This window comes from Pinus tabuliformis, chromosome X (assembly GCF_031772625.1).
Source record: "Pinus tabuliformis cultivar Carrire ecotype Pingquan chromosome X, CPIR1, whole genome shotgun sequence".
In the NCBI taxonomy this organism is placed as follows: Eukaryota; Viridiplantae; Streptophyta; class Pinopsida; order Pinales; family Pinaceae; genus Pinus; species Pinus tabuliformis.
Window position 1 is genome coordinate 185609150 of NC_142308.1, and position 13318 is coordinate 185622467.

Sequence of the window (13318 nt, forward strand, 5' to 3'; positions counted from 1 at the left end):
ACACCATAATTTCTACATGGTATCAGAGAAGGATTCACATTAGAGAAGGAATTTCGAAATTTGTTTCTAATTAGAATCAATTTTGTAGTTCAGTGTACCAGGATCTATATAGAGCTATGCATATGACCTTCAATGGGTTGAGGTTAGAGTATGCCTTGGAAGGAAGCTCTAATTTCATTGCATGGAGGTAGTATTGGATGACAATCGGTTGCTAGAATATATTAAGATGGATGTTGTAAAACCACCATAGTCTGATGCCCAAAACCTTTCTCACTGGAAGAAAGATGTATCCAAGGTGAGGAGAATTATCTTGGAGGGAGTACAGGATAACATTATCTCAAATCTCCACAGAAAAAAACTCCATTCGAAATGTGGAAAGTAGTGACATAGTTTATTGAGAATAGTTGATGTATCTTTTCTATGAAAGTAGCTCACAAAAAGATAGAAAAGATAGATCAATGCCTTAGAATTCGGCTTCTTCGAGGGCGCAACCTCATTTACATTACACAAATGAATGATTCTTTGATGATTCAAATGAAAAAACTTCCTTTCTATATATTGGGGTCTAAGGAGTCACAATATAACCCAGCCGACCTAACAATAATAATATAAAGGCATAAAAATAACAATAGACGGATTCTATGGGGCACAGTAATAACAATATGGGGACAATAGGGCACAACAATATTAATAAGGGATACAACTACAATATTAATGGGGTAATAACTAGTATTATAGGGACCTAACATGCCCCTCTCATTCAAAAAAGTGTTGTCCTCAACGCTTGAGTAGTTTTGGATGCTTCTGTATAAAATTCTCATCCTCCCATGTGGAATCTTCAGTGGATAAGTTCTTCCACTTGATGAGATAGTCTGAAATTGATCGATTTCGTAGCTGTCGAGTTCTTGTTTCTGTGACTGCTTCCGGTTCCAATATAATTTTTCCCTCCTCATCAAGTTCTAGCAATATTATTTGAACTGGGAGTTTGTCGCCTATAACCTTCTTTAAACATGAATCATGGAAAACTGGGTCTACTTGAGAAGCCATAGAAAGCTCCAATCTGTATGTCATAGTACCAATATTTCGCAACACCTTGTTTATATGGTTGTAGCCATAGGAATACCCAATCACCTACATCAAAACTTCTTTCGGTGCGATGTTGATCTGCCTGTTGTTTCATTCTATTCTGCACCAACACGACGTTATCCTTTAAGAGTTGGAGGACTTGTTGTTGACGCTCAATGTGATGTTCTACTACTTGAACCTTAGAATTTTCTCTTAAATATGATGTGATGGATGGTGGCTGATATCCATAAAGTGCCATAAATGGGGTCATTTTTGTTGTTGTATGGAAGGAAGTGTTATACCACCATTCAGCCAGAGGCAAGCATTTGACCCATTGTGTCTATTTATTAGATACAAAGCAACGAACATATCCTTCCAAACATTTGTTTACTATCTCAGTTTTCCCATCAGATTGAGGATGATAAGATGAGCTATGAGCTAACTAAGTACGGAGACAAGAAAATAAATTTGTCCAAAAATTTCCAGTGAAAATGGGATCTTTGTCACTTACAATAATCTTTGGGTTTCCATGTAGCTTTTGAATTGTTTCCATAAATGTAGTAGAAATTGTGCTGGCTTTAAATGGATGTGATAATGCACAAAAGTGTGCATACTTGGTAAGTCTGTCAACTACCACCATGATGGCACTCTTTCCCTCAGACTTGTGTAAACCTGTGATAAAATCCTTTGAAACCCCCTCCCAACGTTGGCTTGGAATGGATAAAGGTTGTAATAGACCTGGGATCTTAATTACTTCAACTTTATTTTGTTGGCAAACCAAACATTCCGCCACAAAATTTTGAATATCCGATTTAAGGCCATCCCAAAAAAAATTCCTTCTTAACCCTATGGTAAGTTTTTAAAAATCTCGAGGGCCCTTCTCAGGGAGAAGTGTGGAATTCCATAAGAATATTTTGTTTGAGTTGGGAATTCTTACAGAGGTATAAGCGATCTTTGTACCATAACGAATCATTTTGCCAACTAAATGTATTAGATGTATTGGAATCTTGTTGTAACTTTCGAATAAGTGCCCACACTTCTTCATCATTCTTCCATTCCTCCCTTGCTTCGTTTATCCAATCTCGTTGGATAATAGAAATGGCGCACAACAATGCTTCCACATCCTCATCCTTTCTTGAGAGTGCATCTGCAAGCATATTTTGCTTCCCTTTTTTGTAGATGATTTCAAAGTCCTAACCCAACATCTTTGTGACCCACTTTTGTTTCTCTTCAGAGGATAATCTTTGTTCTAAAAAGTATTTAAGGCTATCATGATCCATTTTTACCTTGAAGTGTCTTCCCGTTAGGTAGGGTCACCATTTTCTAAGTGCATGTAGTATTGCCAACATTTCCTTCTCATAAATATCTTTGTGTAAAAACTTTCCCTTGATTGGACAACTTCCAAAAGCAATGGGTCTTTCATCTTGCAACAAAATAGCATCAATTCCATTTCCTGAAGCATCACATTCCACAATAAAGGTTTTTGTGAAGTTCGGTGTAGCTAAGACCAGTTCTTAGCACATTGCCTTTTTAATATGTTCGAAGGCCTTTGTTGCTTCTGGAATCCATGAAAAGGAATCTTTCTTCAATAATGTTGTTAGAGGTGCTACTATTCTCCAATAATTCTTAAAAAACTTGTGATAATACCCTGTCAGGCCAAGAAATCCTTGCAAATGCTTTATGGATGTGGGGATTTTCCATTCCTTAATGGCTTTAATTTTGCTAGGGTCTACCTTAACCCCTTCATGAGATACAATATGACCCAAATATTCCACCTATTGTACTCCAAGGAAACACTTGGATCTTTTTGCATATAATTGTTTTTCCTCCAATAGTTTTAGCACCCTATCAACATGTTCAACACGATCCTTCCAAGAATTGTTGTAGATTAGTATATCATCAAAAAATACTAACACAAATTTTCTAAGGAAGGGTTTGAAAATGGAATTCATCAAACCTTGAAATGTAGAAAGTGCATTGGTAAGGCCAAAGGACATGACCAAAAATTCATAATGACCCTCATGAGTTCTAAATGCTATTTTCGGAATGTCTTCAGTCTTCATTCTGATTTGATGATATCCTGAATGAATATCCAACTTCGTGAAGTAAATTGATCCATGCAATTCATCCAGTAATTCATCAATGACAGGAATGGGAAACTTATCTTTAATAGTGAGCTTGTTGAGCTCCCTATAATCCGGACACATGTGCCATGATCCATCCTTCTTGTGCACCAATACTATTGGAGCAGAGAAAGAACTTTGACTAGGTTGAATTATACCAGCCTCTAGCATTACTACAACCATACGTTCAATTTCACTCTTTTGGGAATAGGGATATCTATACGGCCTGATGTTTGGAGGAACACTTCCTGCAATCAGATGAATAGCATGATCATGATCACGAATAGGTGGGAGACCTTTGGGAGTCTCAAAGCTATTTATGAGAAGGAAATGTTAGCAATATTACATGCACTTAAGAAATGGCGACCCTACCTAATGGGAAGTCACTTCAAGGTAAAAGCGGATCATGATAGCCTTAAATATTTTTTAGAACAAAGATTATCCTCTAAAGAGCAACAAAAGTGGGTCACAAAGATGTTGGGTTATGACTTTGAAATCATCTACAAAAGGGGAAGCAAGATGTGGTGGCAGATGCACTCTCAAGAAAGGATGAGGATGTGGAAGCATTATTTTGTGCTATTTCTATTATCCAACCAGATTGGATAAATGAAGCAAGGGATGAATGTAAGAAGGACGAAGAAGTATGGCCACTCATTCAAAAGTTGCCGAAGATCCCAATTCAAACAAAATTGCTAGAATTGAAGAGGAAGGAAAAATCATATTGGAACCTGGAGCAGTGACAGAAACAAGAACCTGACAGCTATGAAATTGATAAATTTCAGAGTATCTCATCAAGTGGAAGAACTTACCCGTTGAAGATTCCACATGGGAGGACAAGAAGTTTTTACAAAGTCATCAAGAACTACTCAAGCGTTGAGGACAACAATTTTTGAAGGAGAGGGGCATGTTAGGCCCCTATACTACTAGTGTAACCCCTTATTGTTATTAGTACAACCCCCTTATTATACTGTTGTGCCCATGTAGTCCCCATATTATTATTATTGCACCCCATAGAAGCCCACTATTGTTATTATTGTGCCCTTACATTATTATTGTTATGTGGGCTCTGATTATATTATGACTCCTTAGACTCCTATATACAAAAAGGAGGTATTGTCATTTGTATCATCCAAGAATTGTTCATTTTTGTAATGTAAAGGAGGTTTCCCCCTCGAAGATGCTTATTTTTAAGGCATTCATCTATCTTGTCTATCTTTTTGTGAGCTAGTTTCATAACACTGGCACTCAAGCATAAAATATGAAGCATCAAGATGTACAAGAATGACACTATTCCGTAGTATCTAAGTAGGTTTACATAATTTCGTGATGAACTTGGCGGGATTTGTGTAAATTTTCCAGAAGATGACATGGTAAGTCTTGCCCTTATAGGCCTTCCCAAGAGTTCACAAAGCTATAAAGATTTTGTGAATTGGAAGGAGAATCTACCAAATGGGAACACTTATGGTTTGATTTGGTATAGCAGGAAATAAGGCAGAATACCAAATATGGGACTTCATCCAAGGGTGAGAATTACGAAAACATTGCATTAGTTGGAAAGGGATAGAAGGGATAAGGGAATAAATCTAAAATCAAATGAGAATCCAGCCAAGGGAGAAAGAAGAAATATTTTTCCAAAATTAAAATCTTCCATTGTCATGGATTCAGGCACTATGCCACGAAGTGTCCACACAAAAAGGAATTAAAAAATACCTCATGAGGCATAGCAAGTCAAGTCTTGGCTTCACAATTTGAGGTTTAATTTACCCTTATCACATGTATGTCTAGCAAAATGATGGGGAACATGTGGTACTTGGGCTAAGGTGCCTTGTTCCACATAACATGGTGTAGAGAGTTTTTTCAATGACCAGCAGAAGAAATATTTGCAAATGCACATTGAGTTGGTGCATGACAGAAGGTATAGCATGACAGGGGTTTGTACGGTCACATTTCAGAGGGAGTCAAGCTCCCCTCTCATGCTCAAGGATGTCATCTTCATTTCAGGCCTAAAGAAAAATTTCATCTCTATCGTAGTTTTTGAAGAGCATGGTTATGATGTTATCTTCAGCAAAGGAAAAGAATTCTTGAGACACATAGCCATGGTACATGTGTAGCAAATTAAGGTTTGTGTGAAGAACCTGTATAAAATAGATGTGGAAGAGTGTGTTGCATTAACCACTAAGTTGGAGAAGGTGTAGAACCATGATGTCGGTGAACTTTGGCATAAAAGACTTGCCCATTTGCATCAAGGCACCTTGAAGATTATCTAGAAAATAACCATAGGCCTCCCCAAAGGATAACTTGAGCAGTAGGATGTATGCAAAGCATGTACCTTGGTGAAGTACACAAAATACATATTCCATGATCAAAACATCATAGCACATGCAGTCCTTGAAAGGATTCACTTTGATGCTTGTGGACCTTTCTCGACAACATCCATTGTTAGACACAAATATTTTTTCATTTTTATTGATGATTTATCACATAAGTGTTGAATATTCTTCATGCGGAAGAAAGATGAAACATTCTGCAATTTCATAGAATTCAAGGAACTAATTGAGAAATAAATCGGCAAGAGGGTGACAGCTTGTTGTAGTAAATTTTCAAGAAAATATATTACAACAAGCTAACAATCCCAAAAATCTAAATTCTGAAAAAGAAGGTGAAGGCTCTCAGGAGAAATGATGGAGGTGAGTACATGTCGAATGTAATTAAAAAAAAATGTGTGGAAGAAGGCACTCGACAAGATTTGACAACACCATGCAACCCACAATAGAATAGGGTACCTGAGATAAATAACCATAGCATTATCGAAGCAGCAAGGGAAATGTTGCATGACCAAGGCCTACCTCTACATTTGTGGGTTGAAGAATGCAACACAACAGAGTATTTGCAGAACCACAGTCCTCATCAGATTTTGGGCATGATTACACTAGAGGAGGCTTTCTCACTGAGAAATCTGGATGAGTCACACTTCATTATTTTTGGAGCCTCTCCTTACTATCATGTCTCCAAAGAATCAAGGAAGAAGGTTGAGCCAATAATAGAGTTGGGTTTTTTTGTGGATTACACAAAAACACCGCACAACTATCATGTGTACTTTCCATCCCTTAGAATGGAAGTTGAGTGAAGGGATGTAAAATTTGATTACGAGAAAGTGATGGAGTTCTCTCTTGAGTCGGAGTTTCAGATCCCACCAGAAGAGGAGATTTTAGCTCCAAAGGAGGAGCCTCAAGAAGTTGAGGAGCAACCACAAGTTGAGGAGAAAAGAGTGGAGACATCCACTCAATAAGAACCATACAGAGAAGCTAGGAAAAGAACTAGAGAAGCTGATAAATTTGTGCAGGATGCTAGGGAGAATGTGGGAGCCCCTTTAAATTTGTGCAAGCAAAGGAGGTCACCTGATTTATACACTGGCTACATGGTTGTAATGACTAAGATTGTAGATAATGATCCATCCTATTTCGAGGAAGCAGTAGACAGTAGAGAAACCTATATGGGTTGATGCAATGCTGGAGAAACATGAATCCATTGTAATGAACAGTTTTTGAGAAGTTTTCCCAAGACCAACGGATAAATCAGTTATGGGTTTGACATGGATCTTCAAGGTGAAGGAGGAAGCATATGGAAGCATAGAGAATTCTAAGGCTAGATTTATGGCCAAGGGGTACTTTCAAGCTGAGGGAATTTACTATGAGGATACCTCTTCTCATGTAGCAAGGTACTGATCAATCATATCAATTCTTTCTCTTGTTGCACAGATTGGGTGGAAGATCCCCCAGATGGGTGTAAAAACAAAAATTGTGAATGGATTTATTGAGAAGGAGGTGTCCATTGAGCAACCAAAATGCTTTGAGACTTTTGATCGAGATTCTTATGTGTCCAAAATCAAGAAAGGATTGTATGGTATCAAACAAGCACCTCGTGCTTCGTACACTAGGATTGATAGCTAACTCATGGGTTTGGGCTTCACCAAAAGTGAAGAGGATGAAAAGCTCTATCACACCTTGGTAGAAGGTAAATTTCTTATTATTTTGTTATATGTTGATGATTTGATTTTAACTGGTGATGAACAAGTAAAAAGATCTTCCAAGGAGGGCCTTTCAAGATAATTTGAAATGAAGGACATGGGTCTCATTAACTATGTCCTTTGGTTGGAATTAAAGCAAGGCGATGGGGAGTTGTTTGTCTCTCAAGAAAAATATGTGAGTGGGATAATATAGAGATTCCTCATGGAGAGTTGCAAACCCATGGAGACACATCTAACAACAAACTAGAGGAAGGAGGATGCCACTTCAGATGAGGAAGTGGATGCTACCATTTATCGATAGCCAGTGGGTTCATTGATGTATCTTGTGAACACACAACGAGATATGTTCTATGTAGTCAACCAGTTAAGCCAAGATATGGTTAGGCGAACCAAATTATTTTGGAGAGTAGCTAAGCATGTTTTACAATACCTCAGAGGCACTACCCAATTTGCACTATGGCATAGATGAAAACAGAGAGTGAAGTTGTGTGGCTTCATAGATGCAGATTGGGCATGGAGTCCATCAAACCAAAAGAGTACATTAGCTGGAATTTTTAATCTTTGGTCTGCAACAATTTCCTAGTACAATAGGAAGAAAATATTTATGGAACTCATCTCGCTAAATAAAATACATGGATGTATGTCATGCAACATGTGAGGCGATCTGGATGAGAAAGATACTTGTTTGATAGTTTGGGGAAATGATGGATCCAACTGTGATATATTATGATAACCACAGTTGAATTAAGCTCTATAAGAAGCTTTTATTTCATGATCGATCCAAGAATAGAGATATTTGGTATCACTATTTACTGAATTGTGTGTCGAGGTGGATAATGTTGCTACAATACATTTCGATAGAGCAAGAAGATGCTAACATTTTGAAAAAGTCCTTATGAAGATTTATGTTAGAGTTCCACATGTGTAGGATACGAGTGGTTGATAATCCCTTTCTTGCTGAGAGTGAGTGTTGAAAAATTCTGCAATAAATTCCTAATTTGATTTTGCCATGATTAAAATTGAGAAAATTTGAATTTCCACATCAGCAAACAACTTGGATGTAGTTAACTTGTGTGACATGGCTTATGTCACCCATTTTACTTATTATATTCAAGTTGGAGGAGTTAGAGTTCAGTTAAGAATGTTTGTTCACTAATTTGTAGCAATTAAGGTCAGTTATCTGAAGTTGTTTTTAGTTAAACTAGTTCTAACTTTTGGAGGAACTAGTTGAAGGTTAGTTGTTGAGTGGGACTTCACTCAAACTCAATAATAATCCATTTAACTCATCAATCAATTGAAAATATCTAGTTTATGTAGAGAATTTGAGTTCCCCAAATGTGGTGGAGATTTTCGGGAAGTGTAACATCAGATGTAGATTATTCTAGAGTGTACGGGTGTTGCATGCAATCCGATGATCAACATTGGGAATTAAGAAATCAATTTTGGATAAATTCCTAAATAACACAAGCCTAATTTCTCAAATAATTGTGCAAGGAAATAGGGGCTCAAGTACAGGAAGAAATTTACTAAATTTGTGTCATAGCTTCTCAGTGAGCAGAGAGATGGGTTGTTCACTTGCAGGTTGTTCTTAGTTGAGCAAAGCAATTGTAATACATTTATATTCATAAGATTAATGAAAGCAGACATTGGGGTTTTTAGCAAATTTATTTCCCTGGGAAAAATACTCTGCGCATGTGTGTTATTTCTCATTTCATGTTTGTGACTGATGTTTTAAATTGTGACTTGATTTCTTAAGAGCAGTAGAGTAGGTTTGTGTCTTGTGATTTTGATTAAAATTTCATGAGCAGTTACAAATATACACCATAATTTCTACATGGCCCACTGTATGTTACTTGTGGATTCCACATAATTAAACTTTTAAAAGTCTTCAGATACTCCTTTGATACTCTTTAGGTGAAAAACAAAGGTGCACTAGCTTTTTTAGGCTTTCAGCATGGGAAAAGAGATATCTTTGGCTGGTTTTTCTTGAAAGTATTTTCCAACATAAATTGTGTGTCAATGATGTGTACATGATTTATGTAATTTTCTTGTTATTGTTGGTTAATCATTTCTCTCAAATTCTCATTTTTTTTTAGCATGGGATCACACGTTAATTTTTTTAACATGGTATTACAACTAGGTTTACCTAAACTATCTAGCAAGACTATACTAGGAATTTGTTTCTTAGAGAATCCCTAGATATTTTACTTATATGATGAAGTGGAAAAGGTAGTTTTTTTTTAATATTTCTAAATATGCAAAGAAATGCATGGATATATTATCAGGGCCTAGGTATTTTCATAATGGAAAGAAAAATAGAGTTAAAAAAAAATAGTTAAGTTTATGCGGAAAGAATACATTTTTAGTAGTGGAAAGAAAGGAACTTCTTAGTGATTGACCATGGGAACAAGTCCTTAATAGTTCCCACCCACTGACAATGGTGAAATTAATTGATACAAGAGGGGAAAGATAATGGTTAGATGTCAACATATTGGAGGTAGAGCCAAATATGAATTTGGACTTGAAATCTAGCAGGAAAGAGGAAGCAATTGAGTCGATCTAGGGGAAGAAGGGGTGAACAAATATATTGATTTAACGATGATGTATCAATAAGAGATGATAATGTTAATGATGGTAATGAAATTAGAAAACAGAACAATGAAGTTTTAAAAGCATGTAGCTTTGTGAAGTGATTTATTGATTCAATGTTGCGGCATAAGATGTTACGGTGGGGAACCATGAAACCATCTGTGGTTCATAGATCATGGGGGATTCACTCAGTGAACCTCTAACATAGCACTTGCATTCGTGGCATACTAAACAATACCCTCAATTTGACTACATATTGGAAAATACATATAAAAATCACATTATTTAATCCCCTACCAATATGAACCCAATACACCTTCCCAATTTAAACACCCCTACCTTCACTAGATATTGTATGTATCCATTTTTTCATTAACATTTTTTATACCCCTTTATATATTTTCATTAACTTTGAGCTCCATTTTTATACATGTCGATATAAAAACCCTTTACCCCCTATTATATGCGCAATATATTATGTCATTTTTTCCTCAATATATATCCCCCAATATGAATGCACGTGGTATGGTATTGCTCCCCCAGTGAAGCCCCTGTGGCATAGATAAACAACATGTCAAGGTAAACTCTAGTCCTTTTGGGAGTTAGTGAGAAACAATATTAAGACATCAAAATCACTCAAAGAAATGAATAATAGAGATCCAAGGTAGGATTAGTACAAGTTTCAAACTACACTGTGATTGCTAACCCTGTGATCTTGTTAGGGGATGGGATCAAAACTCTCCATAGGGAATTTCATCATGTTGAATTTTTCACACCCTTGGTCATTACAAGAATCGTAAATGTTGGATAAAATGATAACATTTTTACTATTAATTTCTAGGGTTTTGAAAACAAAGGTAAAGCAGTGCAACAATCTTATTATAGGAAAGGAAAAGAGATGTGTGAGCAGTAGTTATGAAGAAAATGACATTTGTGAGAGGTAGTTATGTAGAATATATATTGATGGGTTGTATACTGATTGTTGGCTTGCTTCAAAACATTAGAATTGATAAAAAATGGTTGTCATGATGGAAAAGTGTAAGCTATTACATTGATGTCAAACCCCAAATTCATGAGCACCACAAAGGAAAAGATCATATGGTAGGTTAGATAAGTCACGCTGAGGATGGAAAAGATATAATAATCCAAGTTGACAAAATGACTACTAGTCAAATGAATGTCCAGTGGAATTTTTCTAAAGATAGGAAAAGGAAGCCTGGAATGATAGAATATTTTGGTTTCATTTTAATTAAGTGTTAAAAACTAAGAAGGATGGTCACTTTGTGGATGGAGGCCATGATAGGCTAGGTTATCTTTTGTAAGAATACCCTTAACTTGATGAGAGGAGTTTTTGGTTGCTGAAGGAATGCTCTAAGTGGTAAGTCAAGAAATGTCATGTGGAAGCAAAGTGTTGATGGGCTTAGTTAGATTCAACATGGTGTACATATTTTGGTCTATAAAGCACATAGAGAAAAGCATGCTCTGAAAATTTATATTAGTGATAATGGATTTGGTCAATAAGTGGTAAGAGATATTCCTTCAAAAGAAGCAATGAACATAATGAGTGCATTCTTATGCAGTCATAAAACCCATAAAAATAGTAAAAAAGTAATAATTATCATAGATTTGAATATTTTAATTATATGTAAATATGTATATGACTATGAGACCCAGTTAAGCATATGTATAATGGTAAATTACCCATAAATTCTAGACAAAAATCTAGGTAAAAAGGGGGACATGCTCAATACCTTGGCATGTTTGATATAAGCCTATAGAGGGGTAGGACTGAGATAATTACCTCAAGTTTAAACATGGGAGAGTGTTAGGTTAACCTTGTCTTGGAGAATGAGAATCATTGTTTTAAGCATTTCTTATCTCAACAACGATGCTTTCATCCCTATTGTTTTGGTATTTGATGGTGTTGTTCCTATATCTTGCATGTACTGAAGACTTTCAAATGAATCATGATAGTCCATTCTAATGTGCATGGGGGTGAACATGAGGTCTCATTTTCCCAAATTCATATCTTTGCCTCATTTTTTCTTTAAGGTTTTTTAAAAGTAAATTGCGTGCCAGTGATGTCTTCATGATTTGTTTTTTTTTATTGTTATAGATATCTGTTAGATTCTCTCAAATTATCTTAACTTTTTTCAATATGAATATGATGAGATATAAAGCAACACCAACTTCAATTGCAACAAGGATAATATGTAGAAAAGAGTTTATGGGATTCAATGTAGATCCAAGTATGTAAGAGGTTGGTCAACAGTCTCATGTATCTCACTACCATTAAAATAAATATTTTGTATGTTGTTAATTTAATCTAGGTTTATAGATTTTATTCAAGAGTCTCTTATTGGAAAGTTGGAAAATCAATTTTAAGATATATTACTAGGTTAATAGGATATAGTGTATTATACACGATCACTAGTAATGATTTATTCGTTTGATAAACTGATGATAATTTTGTTGATAACTTGGGTGACAAAAAATAACTTTAGGATATGTTGTCCATCATATTTCTAGTGTAATGTCATGGGAATCGAATAAGCAACCTATTGTGACAATCTTATCTGCAAAAACAAAGTATGTAGAAACAATAGAAATAATTTTTTAAGTAAATTGAATAATGAGTATGAACTCTAGTGTATTGTGTCAACAAATCATTAATAAATCTATAAAAATACAATATTTTCATCAAATAAGAAAACATATTAATACTAACTATTATTTCATTACAAAAATTCTAGACAATGAAGGGATTTAGTCAATTTTTTGTAAATCAAAAGGATCAATTGGTTGACCAATGTTGAGACAAGAATCCCACTGTCTCCTCGGTGTCATCGTATTGGTTCTCTTGTCTACTAGGTGTCATAGGAAGTTCAATTTTACTTAAGTTATACTCCATAGATGTCGAGTTCTACTTCTATCGTTTATTATTGATGTTTACAATGTAATCTATTTAGCAATTTTGAATATTGAGAAGAGCAATCTTTGCTCCACTTTTTGTTTTTCATTATTTGTCATGTTATCGAAGCACATGGTTGCATAAGACTCCAGAGAGAGTAGCGCTTCAATATTTTTTGGGCTCACATATAAAAATCAAGGGTCGTGAGAGGATGAAGGGAAAATCGAACTTGTGTACCTGTTAAAAAAAGGCTCAGTTTGTCAATTTTGAAGCTCAGCCAAAAACAAACTTCCAAAATTGTCTCCACCTTACGAAATTGTTGAAAAGTTCAAAATTCCCCACCCCGTGCATTGAAGGACTGTGCAATTGTGTGCATAAAATCAAATCGGAACTGCGAAAAGTCCAAGGGAACAAAGAACAAAGTCGTCGAAGCTCGAGGACTCAAACGCTTGGACTTCGTGGTATAAATCTCTATTAAGGAGATTTCGTGTGATTAAAAAATAAGGTCACGTTCCCTATATTTATAAAGACCCATATTTTAATACAATTTGAAAAGTGTGTTTTTCATTAACGGATACGATTTAAAAATGGAAGGGTCTCATT